Source organism: Glycine max, chromosome 18 (genome assembly GCF_000004515.6).
Source record: "Glycine max cultivar Williams 82 chromosome 18, Glycine_max_v4.0, whole genome shotgun sequence".
NCBI lineage: Eukaryota > Viridiplantae > Streptophyta > Magnoliopsida > Fabales > Fabaceae > Glycine > Glycine max.
The window spans coordinates 30,176,377-30,199,117 of NC_038254.2; positions in this window are offsets into that span (position 1 = coordinate 30,176,377).

The window sequence follows — 22,741 nt, forward strand, 5'->3', positions numbered from 1 at the left end:
CTTGAAAGTTTGTATTTTTGAGAGAGAAGTGAATTATCGAGAATATGAGTCATTTGACTTAATCTATCAATTGAAAAATCCTACAAATGATTCTCGTCCTTGAAAAATTCATTTTCGAGAATCTGCACAGCTTCTTTCATTCTTGCTTGCTACAAGGTCGTGACAAAGAAAAACAACAATAGATACCTCAAAGCCCTACACTGAGGGATGAGAGGCACCATGCATGAGCCTCAGGCGAACCTAGGGGGTAGATCAAAATTTCTCACCCGTTAGGTTGAAAACCCGAAAGGGCGGCCTAAGCAAAATTAGGGTTAAAAAAAAAAGAAAAAAGAAAAAATAATAATAATAAACAATCAGGGGCGTGTTGTTAAGGTTCGATCCCAAAATCGAAACTACAAAAGGATCTAAGTCAAGATTTGAAATGACATATGGCCATGTTTCAACATCCCCAAACACTAGTTTATCCTTTGCTACCCCCCTTCGAGCCAAATCATGTTGTTTTCTAAAAACAACAACAAAGAAAAAATGGAAAAAGCAAAAATGGAAACCCTGAGTGGGAACCACCACTAAAGAGCAATGTAAACAACATATGCATGAAGTTGGGCAATAATGAAAAGAAAGATTCCGCCAAAGGCAAGTGAAAAAAGAGAGGCAAAAGATCTCCAAAAGAAAGGCACAAAAGTGAAATAGAAGATTAATGTACAAGACAAAAGGAGTAGAGCCCAACTCAAAGTGGAAATGAACAAAAGGTACGAGCAAGACACTCTTGAGGTTCTCACTCAATATAACCCTCAAACACTCTTTGAGCCTGTCTAATCCTTTCTTTCATAGCCCTCTTACCCCTGACCACGTTACAAGCCCAATAAAGCCCATATGGATCAAGGAATGACTAATTTACTTTTAAGTTAGGATTCTAGAATGAAACCCGCACATGCTTGTGATTGTTAAAAAATATATAAAACAAAAAGAGAAACCCCTGAGGTTCACACTTGCACGTTTGAGAGGCAAATTCATTTGGCTAAGAGCTCGTGGAAGATGCTCAAACATTTGATGTTAGTCTCTCATGCAAACTCTTTGAGATTTCTTTTGAATCCAAGGGTAGCTTTGTTACGTAAATTCTGTCAATATCAACCCTTGCCATCAAGTTTCAGTGGGGTCAACAGACCCCTGACATCACTCTATGACCTTAAATCAAGAAAGTTTCACTTGGTCATACACCAAAGTGTGACAATCCATTGCCATCCTTCAAATGGTGCATGCGATCGATCCTAAGCCATCTCGCTCGATCTATAGGGGTGCCACGAGTGTTTAAGTAATTTTGAACATAATAAATATTTGTTTGAATTATTACCCTTGAACTGCCCAATCATAAGCATGCATGTGCATCTTTGTTGTCCTGTGAGTCGGAGGACAGGAGAAGAGTTGGTCGATACCACACCAAGTCCAAGGCCAAAGGTAAGCAAAGGTAAGTGGTAGCTTAGTCATATTTTACTATGCAGTACTGTTTTCTTGTATTTGGAGACTTAAGGGCTGGTACGAGCAGGTATTGGGCCTGTGATCGACAGGTCGTCGTCCTATGTCTGACTCAAGACGTTAAAGAAGCACTATTAGGAGGCAGCCTAGTACCTTTTAAATTTCTGCTTTTTAGTTATTCACCTATGTTTCTTATGTCATAGTTGAATACGCCTAGTTTCCTCATAATCTTAGGAATTAAAATAAACAAGCGCAGACCGGGAAGGTAGTCAAATTTTGCAAAGGATTCTTTAAAAAAGAAAAACAAAAAGAAAAATAGTTAAATTTTGACTAAAAAGCCAAGACGCTTTTGGAAAGAAGTGACTGCCAGTTTTTCTTTGAAAAAAGGTTCCACCAATCAGAACACAAAAGGGTGAATGCCGTGAAAATTTTTCTGAATGCCTAAATGGGCTCGACCTTAAGCCTCGACCAAGGGTAGGAGTTTTTACCCTTATCCTCGAAAAAAGAAGAATAGGAGGATCTCAAAAAAATGAGAGGAAGAAAAAGCTTCATTTACTATTAAGTTATGAATGTGCTCAAAAGGAAAAAAAAAGAAGAGAAAATCCCCGATCAAAGATTGGAGGAAAGTAAAAGAAAAAGAAAAATTCTCGATCAAAGATCAGAAGAAAGCAAAAGAAAAATATACAGAAAGGTCGTTGGACCAGACAATGTCTGAATGATGTACGGAGTTGTCACAAGCAAAAAAATTAATCAAAACAAAAGAAACCATGAATTGAAACACATGAAGCTCCCCTTCTTGGTTATTAACCAAATCTTTGTGCCCGCATCTCTTTCACGTCGTGCTAAATAAAAAAAGGGAAAGGCAAAGGCCGAAACTCCCAAAGTCGAGTTTCCCACCAAGATCCAACTTCCTAAATGTCTTATTGATCCATGAGTATGCATGTTGTCTTTGATTTGATAGGAAATGATTTGCAAAGTCAAGTCATGACATATCTATGGTTCGGAATTAGGATGAAACACTTGCCTATGTGAGATTTATACACTTTGAGTAGTTTTCCTCTATTTTCAGTTGGACCCAGTGTTTCTTCAAAATGATCGTTTAGAAAAGAAATACTAATATCCTAAATCTCATTTGTGGTTATGAGAAAATTTTATCAGCATGCTTTAGTTCCCCAATAGACACATTGTTTTTTTTTCAAAATATATGTTGCTCTGGTCGGTTGGAAGTTTGTTTCTTTGCTAAAGCATGTTCGCATTTTAGTGAAAGAACACCCAAACTATTTTAGTCTCCCATCATCATCCAGAGATGGCAAGTCCGATGACACATAGAGACCAATATGGTCATCTGCTTCCTTTGTTGAAGACTCGATGTCTATCAATCGAGACTACTTTAGTCTCCCTTCGTCATCCAGAGACGACAAGTCTGATGATGCGCAGAGACCAACATGGTCGTTTGTACCCTTTGTCAAAGACGCAACATCTATCGAACGAGACTACTTTAGTCTCTCCTTTCGTCAGCCAGAGGCAAGCGAGCCGGTTGACGCGTAGAAACCATCATGGTCGTCTACACCTTTTTGTCAAAGACTCAATGTCTATCAATCGAGACTACTGTAGTCTCTTATTTTCGTCAGCCAGAGGCATGCAAGCATGTTGACATGCAGAGACCAATATAGTCATCTGCTCTTTTCATCGAAGACTCAATGTCTATCGATCGAGACTACTTTAGTCTCCATTTCGTCAACCAGAGGCAAGCAAGCCTGTCGCAACGTGCCCTTTTGCGGGCGAGCGAGGGCGAGGCTCACGGGTGCGCTTTCCAAAGGAGGAAAGATGCGCGGAGTCGCCACCAACGTTTATTTGTGGAAAACGTCTGGAAAACCGAAGGAAACCGGTCAAAATGAAAATTCTAAGTTCGGGAGTTGTATTTACGCTTGAGGAAGGTATTAGCACCTCTCACGTTTGTCTCAAAGGACAACAGCCTATTTTTTAGAATTGTGGAAATTGTGTTACCTTAACTTTTATTTCTTTTTATTTTTTGAGGTCAACAAAAGCGGGGCTCTTGCTCCTACGTACCCTCCATCAAAGAGGAAATCAGACCTACGTAGTTCTTCCTTATGCGTGAATCAAGTGATTCTTTTTACTTGAAAGGTGATCATTTTAAGGCGTTGGACCTTAGAAATGATCCATTTTACTTAGTAAGAAACTGAAATGATAAACTTTCAAAAACCCTATTTTTTGTGGACGAGCTTGACTAGGCGAGTTGATTTTAGCCTTAGTTTCACTTTAGTTATTAGTCAATTCAATTAAGAATGAGAAATCCCAAAGAGAAAACGTCCGATTGATTTTTCGCTTTATTTTACTAAAAGGGTATTTTTTGATTATTATATTATTATTTTACCTCTTTTTTGATTTCGAACGTGGTTACGGCACGACCGAACGGTCGGAATTCATTTTAACCAAAATTAACGGATAATACAATTCAAACGATCGGTGGAAATTTATTTTATTTTTAGATTAGGCGAGAAACAACTTAAATAAATGACTGAAGCACGTCAAAAGGGGGTATAGAAAACAAATGAAAATGAGAATAAAAATACATGAGACAAAATGTGGACCACCACGGGTACATAGAATGAATTGAAAAGCTCGGTTTGAGGTACTTACCCGTTGAAGACTGAAGAAAACGAAGAACGAACGATGAATGTTGAAGAACGGTCGAGAATCTTCGCGTAATTACTCACGGAAATGTTACGGAAGCGCCTCGGCTTGGATTTTCTTCACGGAAATAGTTTTCCTCAGCAATTTCGAGAGAATAAGAAGTGCCAAGAAGGCTGAACCCCTTCTCCCTTCACTCCTCCCCCTATTTATAGCAAAATAGGGGAGGATCTTGCCACCCAGCTCGCCCAGGGGAGCAAGGTTGCTTCCTCTAGAAGCAACAGCCTTCTGGAGGAAGAATCTGGAAGGCCCAAGTGGGCCTGATTGTTATTTGTACCCCCCTTTTTACTAAATGCACCCCCTTTACCTTTCTGGTAATTCTTTTTCCGTAACGTTACGAAACTTTATGAATTTCGTAACGATACTTATTTTCTTTCCGCAAGGTTACGAATCTTCATGGATTATGTATTTACTCTTTTTTAGCTTTCGAAGAAGTTACGAAAACTCAAGGATTGCGAAAAACACCTCCTTTCGATTTCCGTCACATTACGGAATTTTCACGGATCGCGTAAGCCTGCTTTCTTTTGATTTTCGGCACGTCTCGGGGCTTCACATATTGTGCAACAAAGGGTGCCAAGTATCTTGAAGCGGCCAATCAAAGGTTGTATATCATCAAATAATAATCCCCGGACGAAATTAGGGTATGACAATTGCCCCTCTTTACTTACCTCTCATCGGAGATAAGAGGAAAGCAAAGATAGGACACTGATTTCGTCCGTCCTGCCCTTTCCGTGATGACGACTCTCATCTCTACTCCTTCTTTTTTCTTCTGCACAAAACAAAATACAAACAACAACAAGAACAACGAATATAATATAAATATACACATATTTGGCGAAGGAACCGATCCGGAAAATAACAGAAAAACATATTTCCCTATCACCAGAGGCTCCGCGCTTGATAATGGAGGACACATGAACAGCGCTAGGCAATGACATTCATGGGGCTTCGAAAAAAGTGGAGAATGGAGGATTGCACTAGAGGGTCCACAGTTAGGCAATCATGAAGCATAGCTCCAAACTCGAAGGTGGAGGACACATGAACAACGCTAGGCAATGACATTCATGGGGCTCCGAAAAAAGGGGAGAATGGAGGATTGCACTTGAGGGTCCACACTTAGGCAATCATGAAGCATAGCTTCAAACTCGAAGGTGGAGGACACATGAACAGCGCTAGGCAATGACATTCATGGGGCTCCGAAAAAAAGGGGAGAATGGAGGATTACACTTGAGGGTCCACACTTAGGAAATCATGAAGCATAGCTCCAAACTCGACGGTGGAGAACACATGAACAGCGCTAGGCAATGACATTCATGGGGCTTCGAAAAAAAGGGGAGAATGGAGGATTGCACTTGAGGGTCCACACTTAGGCAATCATGAAACACAACTCCAAACTCGAAAGTGGAGGACACATGAACGAAAACGCAATTCATGGAGCTCCGAAAAAGGGGGAGAATGGAGGATTGCACTAGAGGGTCCACACTTAGGCAATCATGAAGCATAGCTCCAAACTCGAAGGTGGAGGACACATGAACAGCGTTAGGCAATGACATTCATGGGGCTCCGAAAAAAGGGGGAGAATGGAGGATTGCACTTGAGGGTCCACACTTAGGCAATCATGAAGCATAGCTCTAAACTCGAAGGTGGAGGACACATGAACAGAGCTAGGCAATGTCATTCATGGGGCTTGGAAAAAAAAGGGGGAGAATGGAGGATTGCACTTGAGGGTCCACACTTAGGAAATCATGAAGCATAGCTCCAAACTCGAAGGTGGAGGACACATGAACAGCGTTAGGCAATGACATTCATGGGGCTCCGAAAAAAAGGGGAGAATGGAGGATTGCACTTGAGGGTCCACACTTAGGCAATCATGAAGCATAGCTCCAAACTCGAAGGTGGAGGACACATGAACAGCGCTAGGCAATGACATTCATGGGGCTCCAAAAAAGGGGGAGAATGGAGGATTGCACTTAAGGGTCCACACTTAGGCAATCATGAAGCATAGCTCCAAACTCGAATGTGGAGGACACATGAACAGCGCTAGGCAAGGACATTCATGGGGCTCCGAAAAAAGTGGTTGGCAGGACCGAACGGTCCACCGGGTTTTTCCACCTGAAAGGCAAACATGCTTTTTGTAAAGAAAAATAAATCATTCGCGAGAGCACCATATCTTAGAGAAACCATATACTTGTGCCAAGGGTAATCTTCCTTGTAACCGAGAATGAAGGGCAGGATGTCAACTTTTAGCTTTTAAATGAACATGCAGGGGAAACATCGGGCTAAGCTGAACATAAATCACTCATAGTGTATAAAACTCACACAGGCAAGTGTTTTACCCTATTCCCAAACCATAACTGCACCATGACTCTATTTTGCACACGACTTCTTATCGAATCAAAGATCAAACGTACGATCATAGATCAATAGGATTTTCTCGAGGGTAGTGTTTTTTGGAGAGGAAGCTGAGTGTTTCGGTCTTTTCCTCTTTGTTCATGTGGGGTGGGATATCGCCAGTCGAGAATGGCAATCTGAAAGGAAGAGACACCAAAAATGGGTTTCTCTTTGCCGACAGTCACTTACCTTGTCGAAAATTTATCTGGTCAGAAGGTTCTCTGATCTTTTTCTTTCATTGATCGAGAATTATTCTGTTTGCCTCCGCTCTTTTCCGTTTTCACTTTCCTTTGACCTTTGATCGGGAATCCTTCCTTTTTTTCCTTTTTTATTGTTCTTTTCTTTATTTTCCTCTTTTTTCTTTTTCTTTCTTTCCATTCCTTCCTTTTCTTTCTTTTCACTTCTCCTTCCCCATCCCTTTCTTTGGGAAATCCAGTTTTAGCATTCTATTCGCTCTCCCTTGAGGAGATTCCGCTGTCCTTTGCTTCGGGGAAGGAATGAGGATTCTTTTTTATAGGCCAAGGTTCAAAAAGTCTAAGGTTGTGTTTCAATGGGGTCTTTTATCGTGGGAACCCAATCTTGATATCTGGGGCGAAACAAATTTGGGTGTTAAGGTATCGATTTTGGGCCGAACTTCCATATTATTCCATAAGGCACGCGTGACAATGATGATTTGAAAACAACGTGCAAAATTAGTCATGGCTACAGCCAGGTGGGCACTCAAGCATCTCGTTTATGGCATTGTGATACTACGGTTGGGAATTTACATAAACAGACCCAATGTTTCCAAATTATGTTCTTTCATCAGTTCAATGAATTCATCCATTCTTATCTCGGTTTATTCCGGAAAATAAACTCTTAGCATCAGTCCCTTGTTTCCAGAAGACACGTTTGCTCTTTACGAATGATTTATACTTCTTTAACTATAACATGTCGACCTTTGCGGTCTTTCTTTCTTTTTCCTTTTTTTTTCATTTTTTATATATTCACTAAATTATACACCCATGGCCCTCTACGAGGAAAACTTTTCTTTGTACATCTACATGACAAAACTTTTTCTGTTTACGCATTGGAACTCTCTTTCTTTACGTCACACGGTCAAACCCTATTTACATTCAAAGATCTTTTTCATTTTTCTCCAACACACACTTATGGTTCATACAAAAGTTTATTTATATATACTCATTCACACACAAGAATTTCTCTCCACGCATCACTTACACACAAAAAACCTTCTATACACATTTTCCTTTTACATACATGTATATATACAAAAACATTTTTTCTTTTCCTTTATATATGACTTTTATTCACAACGCTTCTTTCTTTTTATTAGCATGTTTGGTTCATTTTATTTTTAGGAAGACGTTCCTAAATGAAAAACTCTACATGGTTCCGGAATTTCAACAAACATTATTGACAACAACGAAACAAGTACCGACGTAACAACTCAAACGATATGTATGTACAAAACAAAAGTCAATCAACACGAAACAAACGTTGGTCCCTTAGTCAAACAAAAATAAGATAATATGTAACAGGAAGAAAAAATGGAGACAAAAAGAAATATGGATCAAGGGATCTCCCAATCATGTGGCCCCGCTCCCTCCTAAGAAATCAAGTAAATCAGTCATCTCCTCGTCCTCGCGGGCCTCATCTGCCTCGTCAGGAGCCTCTGCTGGTGCCTCTGCTGGCGCCTCTCCTGCCCGAGCCTCAGGCCAATCTCCAGGCCATGCGACCTCTGCCCTGAACTGGTCCGGAGTAGGACACGGAAAAAGAAGTAAAACTCTGGCTCTGCAGGCTAAGGCTCAACTGGTAAAGACAATCATGGGTCTGTACATGCGCCCGGTGGTTGGCCGCCTGCTGGCGAACCAAATGCCGCAAATACTGCTCCTTATCAAATGATCCAGCTAGGCCAGCCTGATGAGGTGGCGGCGCGTCTGCGGCCTGCGGAGCATCCCCCTGGGCCTGTCTCTGTGTGCAATACTTCTCAATGAAAGCTCGAGTGATGGGCGGCCGAATCACCTTGCTAGGTGCGACGGGGACTCCGAACGACTGGCAGAGTCCTATGATCAAAGCCAGAAATCCCAGGGCCCTGTTGGACTTATCCGGGTCCAGAGGGTGCCTGGTAGGCGCCATACCTGCAAATAGATAGATGGCATCAGCGATTAACTGAGCCACGTGAATGCTCATCCGTGTCAGGATGGCGTACACCAGCTGACACTTCGGCAGGGGGAGGTCGGAATTATGATCGCTGGGCTGGATGTTGCTGAGCAGCAAAGTCATCCAGATCTAAGTCAGGGTGGTCATGTTGGTGCGCATGATCCGCACCCGTCTCCCAGCAGCAGTCCGGGAAAAATTGTGCCCCGGCATACATAGCAACTGGGCGATGGCCTCCTCATCAAACCCATCGGACTGGTTCCTCCTCTGGCCATACTTGCATTCCTGGCCCTCCTCCAGCACTAAAGGGTATCCCAGGAACTGGCTGAGAGCATCCACATCGAACGGGATCCACTGACCCCTCACCCAGGATCGCATATCTCGCACGCCCTCCTCTGTAGGCCAAGCATTAGCATAAAATTCGAGGACTATGTCTGGGTCGAACTTGGTCATGGGGGTAACCAGTGATGCCCAACGCCGGCGAACTATCTCCTCCTGGAAGTCGGTATACTCATCGTCCCTGAGTTGGACGCGTCGCTCCCGGAGAAATGACCATCCCTTGATGGCCTCGAAGTGCTGCTGGTGCTCAGCACTCCTAAAACGGTGGCTGTCATATTCGGGAGCGGAACTGGTTCCTTCAGCCGCTTTATCCTTCCTAGATCTCTTTGAGGCAAGCTTCCTCGGGACCATTTCCTGCGAGAACAAACATTTAGAAGTTAGTTTTACAAGATAATGTTTATCTTAACGCAAAAAATGTCATGCTAATCCCTCCGGTTTAGAACGAACTCATGTGCACGTTTAAAGTATCACATTTATGCACATGTGTATGTGTAGAATATCCTACTATTTATATCAACATAGAGGCCATCCAACACATTCTAATTGTCCTACATATATATGTATTTGAAAAGAACACACATTCTCACGCTCAAGGCATTGCGTCAAAATTTACACTTAACTATGTACTAAACATTTGCTATCACAAACTACCTACACACACTCGAAATATATATACCATACAAACTTTCATTATTTCACTCACACTTATGCATATTGGCAATCTATTTACATTATGCACATACTTGAATTCAAAAGGGAATCCCGTGCTATCATACATTCATTTAGGAAGCGACCTCAATATTCCTTCACCCTTTGCAAAGAATTTCATGCCCCTTATATTTACCTATGTGTACACACTATTGCAAGGTGTTTTCCACGCTACCTCTATGTAAAGTATCAAACATGGGGCAGCCCAAATTCGAGCAAAAACTCTCACAAGCAAGTCCTAATTTTCATGCTTTTCTAATTCTAAAACCAAATTTTGGATTCCTAGCCGTAAGCATGTTTCCTTGCATTGAAGCTACAAGTTTGGGTTCCTAAGCTTGGAATTGCATTTGGGCACCTATTTTGAATCTCCTATGCTGTACCTACATATAAGAAACAGTCCCACTCTCCCAATTTTACAAAATCATATTCATATATCATTGGGGCATTTCACCGAGCACTTGGTGGGCGCATGTTTGGACATAAATTGCAAGAGAATGGGGGCAATGTGGCATGCCCCATTGCTTCAGAAAACAACACAGGCCTAAGGCCTTCTCACACAAATCCTCAATTAAACAAATCAAGCATCAAAGCAACCCAAAACTGCCTCACAAATATAAGCACGTTCTCACAATTTAGAGCATCAAAAGATGAAGAAAACACATCAATGGGAAGCTAAAAACTTAAGGATTGAATACTTACTTGTTGGAGTGAGTAGAAACACCAAAAGTGAAAGCAAAATGCAACCAAAAGTGGCTTAGGGGAGCAAAAACCGCAAGCCTTCGTGAGTCCTCTCTTTTGAATGAGCGGGGGGGGGGGGGGGAGTTTTTGGATACAAAAACGTTCCCCTCCCTCGTTTTTATATTTTGAATGCAGGGGTTGCTCGCCCAGGCGAGCTAACCTGCAAATTTTTTTTTTTAAAAGGGTGCATTAACCATGCCTCCCCCTACTCTTATGGGTTAGCGTTTTGCCTACTGGAACCTACTTAAGTTAGAATTAGGCATCGATTACTTAAAAAACAAACAATAGTAGTAAAATACTACGAATTCAAAGGATACTGGGCTGCCTTGCAACGATGTTCTCCGCTGGCCCAGCGCTGGGAAGGGGTGACGATTGGTCGGTCGCGATCCTATCCTCCATTCGCCTCCCTCCCTAAGTACCTGCAAGTAGGAGACAAACAATATGCGGCCAATCGTGACCGGTCATCGTCTTACCTTGGTTGATTTCTGCCATTGACTTGTCTTGACTTTTGACATGGCCTGAGACGATTCTGCTCCTTGCCTTCACAAGATATGCATGCGCATGTGCATGTATGAATGTTTCTAATGCGATGATTTTATTTTAGTGAAAATTGGTTAGATTCAATTTTAAATAAGCATTTGGGGCACCCTATACACCGAGCGAAGAGGGCTCAAGCTATAACAAATCTAAAACACAAGGTTTGAAACCAAAGGGAGGACTGAAACCTCGCCCATCTTTTCTTTTCAAAGAAACGAGACAAATACAATGAATGGGAATCCCTAGAGGAAACCAAGAAGAACGAGAAAAACTCAGAAATAAAAACATGCAACGGTCCTCTCGATTGCCCCAGACTTCAAGCGTAATATCGTTTAATTACATCGGAGTTCACGGGCGAGGGCAGCTCCTCACCATCCATGAGGGTGAGTATCAGAGCACCCCCAGAAAAAGCTCTTTTCACCACGAAAGGTCCTTCATAATTCGGGGCCCACTTGCCTCGATTATCTTTAACAGCATGGGACATTTTCTTCAGCACGAGGTCCCCCTCGTTGAACTTGCGCGGGCGTACCTTCTTGTCGAATGCGTTCTTTATCCTTCGTTGATACAAACGCCCATGGCTCATGGCGGCCAAACGCTTACCTTCCATAAGGTTGAGTTGGTCGTAGCGTGCCTGAGCCCATTCCGACTCTTCTAGGCCTGACTCTGCTATTATCCTCTGAGAAGGAACCTCTACCTCAAATGGGAGTACTGCTTCCATCCCATAAACCAAGGAATATGGCGTTGCCCCAGTAGAAGTTCGTACTGAGGTTCTATATCCATGCAGGGTGAAAGGCAACATCTCATACCAATCTTTGTATGACACGGTCATCTTCTGAACAATCTTCTTAATATTTTTATTCGCAGCCTCTACAGCCCCATTAATCTTTGGCCGATAAGGGGTGGAGTTATGATGCTGGATCTTGAAATCTTCGCACATTTCCTGCATCATCTTATTGTTCAGATTGGTGCCATTGTCAGTGATGATCTTCCTAGGGAGTCCGTATCGACAAATCAACTCCCTCTTTATGAATCTGACCACCACATTTCTCGTGACATTATTATAAGAAGCTGCTTCGACCCATTTGGTGAAGTAGTCTATCGCCACAAGAATGAAGCGGTGACCATTCGAAGCCTTGGGTTCAATGACCCCAATAACATCTATCCCCCACATTGAAAAAGGCCAAGGGGCGGACATAACATTCAGAGGATGTGGCGGAACATTGACATTGTCCGCGTATGCCTGACATTTATGACACTTCCTTACATGGGCACAACAATCACTCTCCATGGTGAGCTAGTAATAACCGGCCCTAAGGATTTTTCTGGCCATAGCATGCCCATTGGCATGTGTCCCAAAGGAACCCTCGTGGATCTCCTCAATCATGAAGTTCACCTCTTTGGCATCTACACATCGTAGGAGGGTCATGTCGTGGTTTCCTTTGTACAGGATGGTACCACTTACAAAGAAACCAGTAGCCAATCTCCTCAACGTCCTTTTGTCATTGTCAGAAATCCCTGGTGGGTATTCTTTGTTCTTGACATATTGTTTGATGTCGAAATACCACAGTTTCCCATCCCGCTCTTCCTCTATTGCATAACAATATGCCGGCCTGCCTTGAGATTTGAACTCGATGTACGGCAGATCCCCGTGTGGGGCAAGTTGAAACATGGATGCCAGGGTGGCTAGTGCATCAGCCATTTGATTCTCTTCCCGAGGTATGTGGTGGAAGGAAATGTTGTCAAAGTACTTGGCTAACCTCAAGATGTGAGTTTGATAGGGTATCAACTTCGGATCCCTAGTTTCCCATTCTCTTTTCAACTGGCGTATCACCAAAGCTGAGTCTCCATACACCTTGAGTAGTTTTACATCAAAATCAATGGCCGCCTGAACCCCGAGGGCGCATGCTTCGTACTTGGCCATATTGTTGGTACAATCAAAACCTAGCCTAGCCGTGAAAGGAATACACTGATCATCCGGGGATACAAGGTCTGCCCCTACTCCATGGCCCAAAGTGTTAGATGCCCCATCAAAGCAAACGATCCATTTGTCTATGTCCTCGTGCGTCCGCTTCTCTTCAAATAGGGCCATGATATCTTCATCTGGGAACTCGGGGTGCATCGGCCGATAATCCTGGAGGGGTTGCTGGGCCAAATAATCCGCTAAGGCACTTCCCTTTACCGCCTTTTGGGTGACGTAAACGATATCGAATTCAGATAATAGTACCTGCCACCTAGCGATTCGTCCAGTGAGGGCCGGTTTCTCAAAGATGTATTTCACGGGATCCATTTTGGAAATAAGCCACGTGGTATGGCTGAGCATGTACTGTTGATCGAGGCCGTACCCGAATCAAATAAACATGAAAATGCAGTAACTAGGAAGTGATCCTAGGTCGTTTCCCAACGAGCAGTGACAAACCAAATGTTCATAATATACTTGCAGTAACAGTAACGATTGGGGGGGGGGGGTTGGTTGTTTGGTAATTAAAGAGCAGAACAAGTAAACTGGAATACGAAAATACTAATATTAAAAACGGGTTGTTTCCTCTGATTCAGAAGCCATTCTCTTATCCTGGGTTATGGAAAATTCGTCCCTAACAGTCAACCACTTTATCCAACCCTGTTTCAATTTACTAAGTGAAAATCAACTTAGGGTTTTCAATACGTGATTAGGCACCACATACACCAGTTAGCCCTTCGTCCATTAAGCATGAACGCAAGTTAGGCTCAGAGGCAATTAATCGAACACGAAGCGTGCACTTATTAATATTCACGAATATGGGATAACTGGTGAAGGGAAAACTGCCAGGAACCCACATTACAAGCGAAACCTCAAAGAGAGTTGGGCTTCGTCATCAAAAGGAAACAACACCAGAAAATCTAGCCTTCCATGGATTCAAACAGAAAACGCAAATGAAACATGAAACAGAAACATAAATGAACAGAAACGTAAATGAACAGAAACGTAAATGAAAGTAGAAGAAGAAGCACGAATGAACTCGTAATTAGAAGCAGAAAACGGAAATTTGCATTAAGAACGAAAATTGTAACAAGGGAACAGAAAAACGTGAAAACCTAAAACCAAAGCTCTGAATAATGAAAATAGCAGAATAGAATGCCCTGCACGAATCCCAAGGCAGCTATTTAAAAAGAGTCACTCAAAGTCACTGGGCCCTATTACAATACTCTGGCCCAAAACGAAATAAACACTGAACAACATAAAATAAAATTGCGAAATTTCCTAATTAGAAATTAACTAAGGTAAGCGCTGCTTTATTTGCCCTCTTCAAGTCCACAACTAAAATCCGGATTAAGCCCAATGTTTCATTAATTCCTGAAATTAGATTAAAAACATCAAATTAGCTAAATGAGCCCAAATAATAAAACTGCCTAATTAATTGACAATTAAGACCAATCAATAATTAAAATGGTGCAAAAAGGGTTTAGAAAATAGAAGAAAATGATGGCACATCAAAACCCCCCATACTTAGCCTTTTGCACTCCTGGGCAAAATGAAACAAAGAACAAAATCCAAGGATATCAAAGAGAGACAAACAAACACATTCATATATTTCTCAATGAACATCAAGGAATGAAAGGAATGGGTAACATCTAACATAAGGAGATCCAAAAAGTCAAGACATTCATGAAAATCATCCAAGCAACCCAATCATGGCAAAATAGTTAATCAGCTCAAGAATGAAAAGTGATAAAGCCTCACAAGATATACACTCTATCTCTCAAGTGTCTAGGCTACTATTTACCCTCAAAGCACCCATGAAAGCAAACACCACATAGACTTGGCAAGATTCTAAAATTGACAATCAACCCACAAACACAAGCACATGAGGATCAAAAGGTCTTTTAAGGTTGTAATGGGGCCAAGGACAAGGTATGGAGAAATATGGAATAAGTGGCTAAATCCCAAAGGAATAGAGGAGCAAAGGGGAATAAGTGCATATTAAGAAAAAAATAAGAAAATAAAAAGAAGTAAAGATAAAAATTAAACATGAAGAGTAGAACCAAGAGTTTCATCATTCTTGTGCCATTTAAGATCTTATTCACTCAACTTTATTGCTTTTCTTTTTCTTTTTTCGAATATTTTTTTTTCGAATATTTTTTTTTATTCTTTTTTTTATTCTATAGCCTTTGAGAAACAACATTTCATTCAGCATGTCCAACATTTAACCAATATACAATGTACATCAAGTATGGCCCAAAATACATCATGAAGCACAGCCAACAAAACAAGTTGTCCAATGAAACAAAAACCCCCCACACTTATTCCCAAAACAATTCCAAAGCTCCAAAATTCCTTAAGGATATGGTGATATCATGGTTTTTCACTTAAGGCTTGTAGTGAGCTTCAAAACAAGGAAAGGAAAACAAGGCTCAAAAGGGCTATCAAAGGAATTAATTCAAGGTAAGTCCATTTGGCTAGAAGCTTATAAGAACAAAATTGCCTCAATCATTTCCAAATATGCATGTGAATTAGGACGCATCAACAAGAATCAAGCCAAGGCTATTGTGCAAGCAATCAATGGGGCAAAACACACCAAATGATTATGATGATGGATGGCTCAAATTCTCACAAAGGTAAACTCATCACTTTCAAATTGAGCTTTCAAAACTATCATGACATGTAGAGAAGAATCAAGGATTTCAAGTCACAAAATGTCAAGAACTTTTATTTTCAAAACAATTACCCATTTCTTGAACATATCCTATAATTCAAAGAAAAACATGCAAATTCGTACGTGCACACAAAATTGACCCAAAATATTAAACTGAAAATCCGACGAAACTAACAACATTAACAAATTAACACAACTAACAAATTAACAAAACCAACAAAACTAGCAAAACCAAAGAACACTCCCCCCCATACTTAAACAACACATTGTCCTCAATGTAGCACAATTAAAAGATTAAAAACAATTAAATCATCAAAGAGAATCGGACAAGTGTAATAAAAGCAAAGAAGGAGATAGGAAAAGAAAAAACTCCCTAAGTCATGGTGGAGGAAGAGTAGGGTGGAGTAAGGAAGTCTCTTCCACCACTACGTCCACTAAAGGAGGGTTCGTGAGGAATGGCTTAAGTCGATGTCCGTTGACCTTGAAGCTCTTGTTTGTGGAGTCGCTTTTGATCTCAACTGTACCATAAGGAAAAACATTAGTAACAATAAAAGGACCAATCCACTTAGACCTCAACTTACCACTCATGAGTCCAAGCCTAGAATTATACAATAACACTTTTTGCCCAACCACGGAGTCTTTTTTAACTATCATACTATCATGGAACTTCTTGGTCTTTTCTTTGTAGAACTTGGCATTCTCGTAGGCTTCTAGGCGGATTTCATCTAACTCACTCAGTTGCAACTTCCTTTCCTCGCCAGCTTGATCCATAGAGAAGTTGCAAGTCTTCACTGCCCAGTATGCTTTGTGCTCAATTTCCACTGGAAGATGACATGCCTTTCCAAAGACAACCCGATAAGGAGACACTCCTATGGGTGCTTTGTAGGCAGTCCGATGTGCCCAGAGAGCATCATCAAGCCTGGTACTCCAATCTTTCCTGCTTGGCTGCACAATCTTCTCTAGAATTCTCTTGATTTCCCTGTTAGAAATTTCTGCCTGTCCATTAGTCTGGGGGTGGTATGGTGTGGACACCCTGTGTACCACCCCGTACTTTTTAAGCAGGGCATGCATTGTCCTGTTGCAAAAATGGGTTCCTTGATCACTAACAATTGCTTTAGGTACTCCCAACCTGCAAAACAGATTAGACCTGACAAAGTCTGCGACAACTTTAGCATCATTAGTTCTAGGGGGCTTGGCTTCCACCCATTTTGAAACATAGTCAACTGCAAGGAGAATGTAAACATAACCAAAAGAGACAGGAAAAGGACCCATGAAATCTATACCCCAGACATCAAACACCTCACAGAATAGCATAGGTTGCTGAGGCATTTGTTGTCGCCATGTAAGTGTATTTCCTGCTCTCTGACACTGCTCACAAGTGCTGCAGATCTTCCACGCATCTTTAAAGATGGTGGGCCAATAAAAACCACAATAAAGCACTTTGCGAGCTGTCCTTTGAACACTCAGATGACCTCCCGGTGCGGAAGAATGACAGAACTGCAGGACTGAGTCAATCTCATGATCTGGAATGCACCGTCTAATGACCTGATCACTGCACAATTTCCACAAGTAGGGGTCATCCCAAATAAAATGCTTAGCATCACTTTTAATTTTATCTTTTTGGGCTTTAGATGCTAAGGGAGGAAAAACAGAAGCAACTAAATAATTGACAATATTAGCAAACCAGGGAGTAGAAAGAGAGTCAGAAATACTATACAGTATATACAAATGATCATCCGGGAAATCATCCCGAATAGGTGAATCTGCATCAGATACACGTTCGATCCGACTTAAATGATCAGCAACTAGATTTTGTGCTCTGCTCCTATCACCGATCTCCAAGTCAAACTCTTGGAGCCAGAGCATCCATCGGATCAACCTAGGCTTAGAATCAGCCTTCTTCAACAAGTACTTTAGAGCTGCATGGTCAGTATAAACAATAATGCGAGTACCAAGCAAATAAGATCGAAAATTTTCAAGAGCAAAAACTATGGCTAGAAGCTCTTTCTCAGTAGTAGTATAATTTGCTTGGGTAGCATCTAAAGTCCTAGAAGCATAATATATCACCCTGGGCAATTTATCAATTTTCTGAGCAAGGATAGCCCCCAATGCATAATTTGTTGCATCACACATAAGCTCAAAAGGGGCTGTCCAGTCGGGTGCCTGGATGATGGGGGTGGTAGTCAGCGCTCTTTTGAGGCAATCAAAAGCCTCTTTGCATCTGTCATTAAAGTCAAACTCCACTTCCTTTTGCAACAAGTTGGACAATGGAAGGGCTACTTTGCTAAAATCCCTTATAAAGCGCCTGTAGAATCCTGCATGACTAAGAAAAGATCGCACCTCTCGCACACAAGAGGGGTAAGGCAATTGTGAAATAACAGAAATTTTTGCAGGATCTACTTCAATACCCTTATTGGAAATAATGTGGCCTAAAACTATACCTTGCTCAACCATAAAATGACATTTTTCAAAATTTAGAACAAGGTTAGTTTCAATGCATCTATTCAAAACTTTTTCCAAACTATTCAAACAACCATCAAAAGAGGATCCATATACAGTGAAATCATCCATAAACACCTCTATGCAATTTTCTAAAAAATAACTGAAAATACTTATCATGCACCGCTGGAAGGTACCAGGGGCATTGCACAGGCCAAAAGGCATCCTCCTATAAGCAAAAGTGCCGAAGGGGCAGGTGAATGTGGTCTTTTCCTGATCCTCAGGAGCAATAGTAATTTGCATATAACCAGAAAAACCATCAAGGAAACAGTAGTGGGATTTACCTGCCAGGCGTTCAAGCATCTGGTCAATGAATGGCAGGGGAAAATGGTCCTTTTTGGTAACCTGGTTCAGCCTCCTATAGTCAATGCAGACTCTCCAACTGTTCTGCACCCGAGTAGGAATCAGCTCCTCCTTCTCATTTCTGATCACTGTGAGGCCAATCTTCTTCGGGACTACCTGGACGGGACTCACCCATTGGCTATCGGAGATAGGATAAATGATTCCAGCTTGCAAAAGCTTGGTTATCTCCTTCTTCACTACATCAAGAATCACCGGGTTGAGTCTTCTCTGTGGTTGTCTTACTGGTTTAGCTCCATCCTCTAAATTTATTCGATGCATACATGTGGATGGGCTAATACCAGGAATGTCCGCCAGGGTCCAGCCTATAGCCTTCTTATGCTTCTTGAGAACTGACAACAACTTCTCTTGCTCATCAGCAAGGGAGGCAGATATAATCACTGGAAAACTCTTGCTATCATCCAAGTAAGCGTATTTTAAATTTGATGGCAGAGGCTTCAATTCTGGTGTGGTCGGCTGGACAGTGGTGGAAGGGGATGGTTTCTCAGCCTTTACCTCATAAAGAAAGTCAGAGGTATGTGTACTTCCTGAAACATGGTTAGTCCTATCTGACTCTATAAAATCAATCTCAAGAGGTAAAACACCACCACCAGGCATGCAATCAATATCACTCTCAGATTCACTCTCAGCATCAAATTCAGACATATGATCAAGTACAATTTCAGACTCAATGCATGAAGAGTGAGAGGCATGCAGATTAGAATAAAGATTAGTCATGTATTCATCAACAACATGGTCAATTATTTCAGCATGAAATACAAAAAGATCTTTAGATGGGTATTTCATAGCATCCAGAATATTAAAATGAACAGTTATATCACCAAACTCCATGGACAGTGTGCCTGCATAAACATCTATCTGAGGGTCAGAGGTCATCTGATTAAATTTGATGAAGATACTTTGAACACTTTTCTGAAGACCCCAGTGATTCTGGGAAAGGGGGAAAATCTTTGTGCTTATTCTAGATTTGCACTCTTGAGGCCTAATCCTCAAGAGTTAGCTGCTAAGCTCTGCATCCCAAGAAGGGGATTTGAGCTTAATGTAGATGGCCTTCCTTTGAAGATTTTAAGGAAGAACATGACCACTTTAGCTCAGACATGGAGCGTTCTTTCCTTCTCTAACTTGGTTCCTACCTCCCACACATCTGATGTCACATTAGACAGGGCCAAGTTAATCTATGGAATAATTATGAAAATGGACATGAATGTGGGTTACCTCATCTCTCACCAGATCTCTATTATAGCATAGCATGACTCCTCTAAGCTTGAATTTCCATCCTTAATCACAGCTTTGTGTAAAGCTAAAGGAGTCACATCAGATTCTAGATCCTTGGAGAGCCTCAGACCTACCATTAACTTGGCATACATTAAGAAGAATTGTTGGAATCTGGATGATCCAACAGTAACATTCAGAGGGACTAGGAAGACCAGGGGCAAGAGATCAGAGGCCCCAACTACTTCAGCTGCACCAGAGACAACCGCACCTTCTTCATCCACTCCTCCAGCACCTTCTTCTTCTACTCCATCTACTCAGATACCACTTCTAGCTCCTTCATCTTTTGGACCCTCAGATTTTTTGTTTACTCCAGAGATGCTTCATTCTATGCTCCAGAGCTTACACAGAGGGCAGGTCATTATCATGCAGAGTCTCCAAAGCTTAGGCCTGCCATTTATTATGAGCACAAATGAGTTCCTTGCTCAGGTGGCTTGGCCAGGAGTCCAGCCTTCTCTTTCTGGAGGGGGCGAGGCTTCCGTAGCCCAAGAACCTGTGCCTACAGAGGAGCAGATACTAGTAGAGGAGCATGATCCTACTCCTCCTGAGCCCTTTGAATTTGTTTCTGACTCAGTGGTGGCTTAGGAGGAAGTACCTTCACTAGAGCCTATTCCAGAGCCATCTCCTACACCTGTTCCTGAGGACACCATGCTAGCTGAGGATACCCAGCCATTTGCACTAGTATTGGAGCATGAGTAGCTCACCATTCAAGATTCATCAGCAACCCCAGTACTGGATCTGAATGAAGATCAACCACAGGAGGATCAGGACATTTAAATTTTGTTTTGTTTTTAATTTTTCAAATTATGAACACTTTAGTTTATCAATATTTAGTTTGCTTTTGAGTTTGATTTATGTTTCAGTTGTTTTGATTTCAGTCATTTAATTTTGCTTGTACAAAAAGCTTGTTTAAACAGTGAATTGGTTGAATTTGATTTAGTGGTTGTTTTGTTTGAAAGGAATGGTTGTGTTTGAATTGATTGAGCAAATGTATGAATTGAGTGGATTGGAATGATTAGATGTTTGTTTTGATCAAGCTTGCAGTCATTAGAAGAGAATAAGCATGTGATTAGAAGTATGACTGAAAATGTTAGTCAATGTGTCAGATTAATTGTGAAGGAATGCATTGACTGTATCCTGGTGAGAGTGTTATCCTTAAATTTTGAAAGAAACGACAATCATTTAGTATTGATTTTTGCATGAATCTCTGAAGTATGGACGAAATGCATGAAATTGAGGAAGATGAAGGCCATGTTTGATTGTGATAGCCACTTAGCCAAAAAGTTGACCATGTGCTTGAATGGTTTATCCCTTGCACCCAGTTTGAGCTGAATAAATAATTGATTGATTGAACCTTGAGCCTATACAATGTTATTTCTTGCCACCTTGTCTTAGGTTGTAGGAGAGCATCATCCATAGGAAGCTTGGTTCAAAGTAAATTTGTCCCAAATTTGGGGGAGTAATTATCAAGGTAAATTCATTCCAAATTTGGGGGAAATACTGGGTAAGAATTGAAGTGGTCAAAGTTAACATCATAAACACACTAATTTATGTACATACACATATTGTTTCTGTATATCTGTGTTAAAAAAAATGTTTATGTGTGTATGCTGTAATTCCATGAATGAAAGCTGAGTGCCTAAATCAAGGCAAGTATGGGGTAGGAATGAAAAAAAAGGTTTATCTATGGATGAAAGCTCTCCTAGAATCTAAGCTTTTGAATCCTAGAAAAACCATGATTTGTTGGCATCCTAACCTCATTACAAGCCTAGAAAGTCCTTCGGATTCAATTTGTGTGTTTATTTTTGTATGGTATGAGATGAAATTCAAAGGTTAGGACTTGTGTTAGTTGTTTATGATGGAATGAGCCTAAACACTTGAGCTTGAGTGAAACAATGACTGTGAGGCTTTGGTTGATGATCCTTCTTTGATATCTGTTATTCTCACTAGCTTATTTTAGTTGTGACTCTAATGCATATGTTCCTATCTTAGAAAAGCTACATGTTTATCAAAAGCAATTGATTGAAGCATTCCATGATATTCAGTTCTGTCACAACCTACCCTTCGGCAGGAGGGCGACGCGTGACTCGCGGGTGGTATCTTCCAAGAAAGGAATACACACGGAGTCGCCACCAACGTTTATTTGAGGAAAACATCAGAAAAACCGGAAAAGACATGGTCTACGAACTTTAAGTGAAAGGTTTGAGAGTTGTATTTACGCACGGGGAAGGTATTAGCACCCCACACGTCCGTCACAAGGGACGACAACCTTTAATCAAATGTGCAAATATGACTTCAATTTATGTTATTTTCCCTTTTTACGTTCTTATGTCTTTTTACGCCTTTTTATATTTTTATTTTTTTGTGGTTGACAATGGTGTTTCCCTTTGCTCCTACGTATTCCTCAATTGTGATAAGGAAATCAGACCTACGTAGTTTTTTGAAAACAAAGCATTTGGTTAAGTTATTTTTTATCCTTTTTTGCAAGATATGTTTTTATTGAATGAAAGGTCATTTAAGACGTTGGACCATTAAACAATCTTTCAATTTTTTTTAAAAGAGAGAAAACATTAAGGCATTGGACCATTAATGATCTCTTTATTTTTGAAAGAGGTAATAAAGCTACGTGTTGATTTTAGGCTTTTAGAAATCCATGTTTAACCAATAAAAGCGAAACAGACCATTTCAAGGCGTTGGGCCTTAAAAATGGCTTTTTAGGTGATGTCAAAAGTTTGATTTATGAATTGATTTTGGCCTTAGTTTCACTTTGGTTATTAGTCAATTCGATTAAGAAAGAAAAATCCCAAAGAAAAATGTCTGATTGATTTTTTTGATTATTTTTACTAAAAGATATTTTCTGATTATTATATTATTATTTTTCCTCTTTTTTTTTTTGTTTTAAACATGGTTACGACATGATC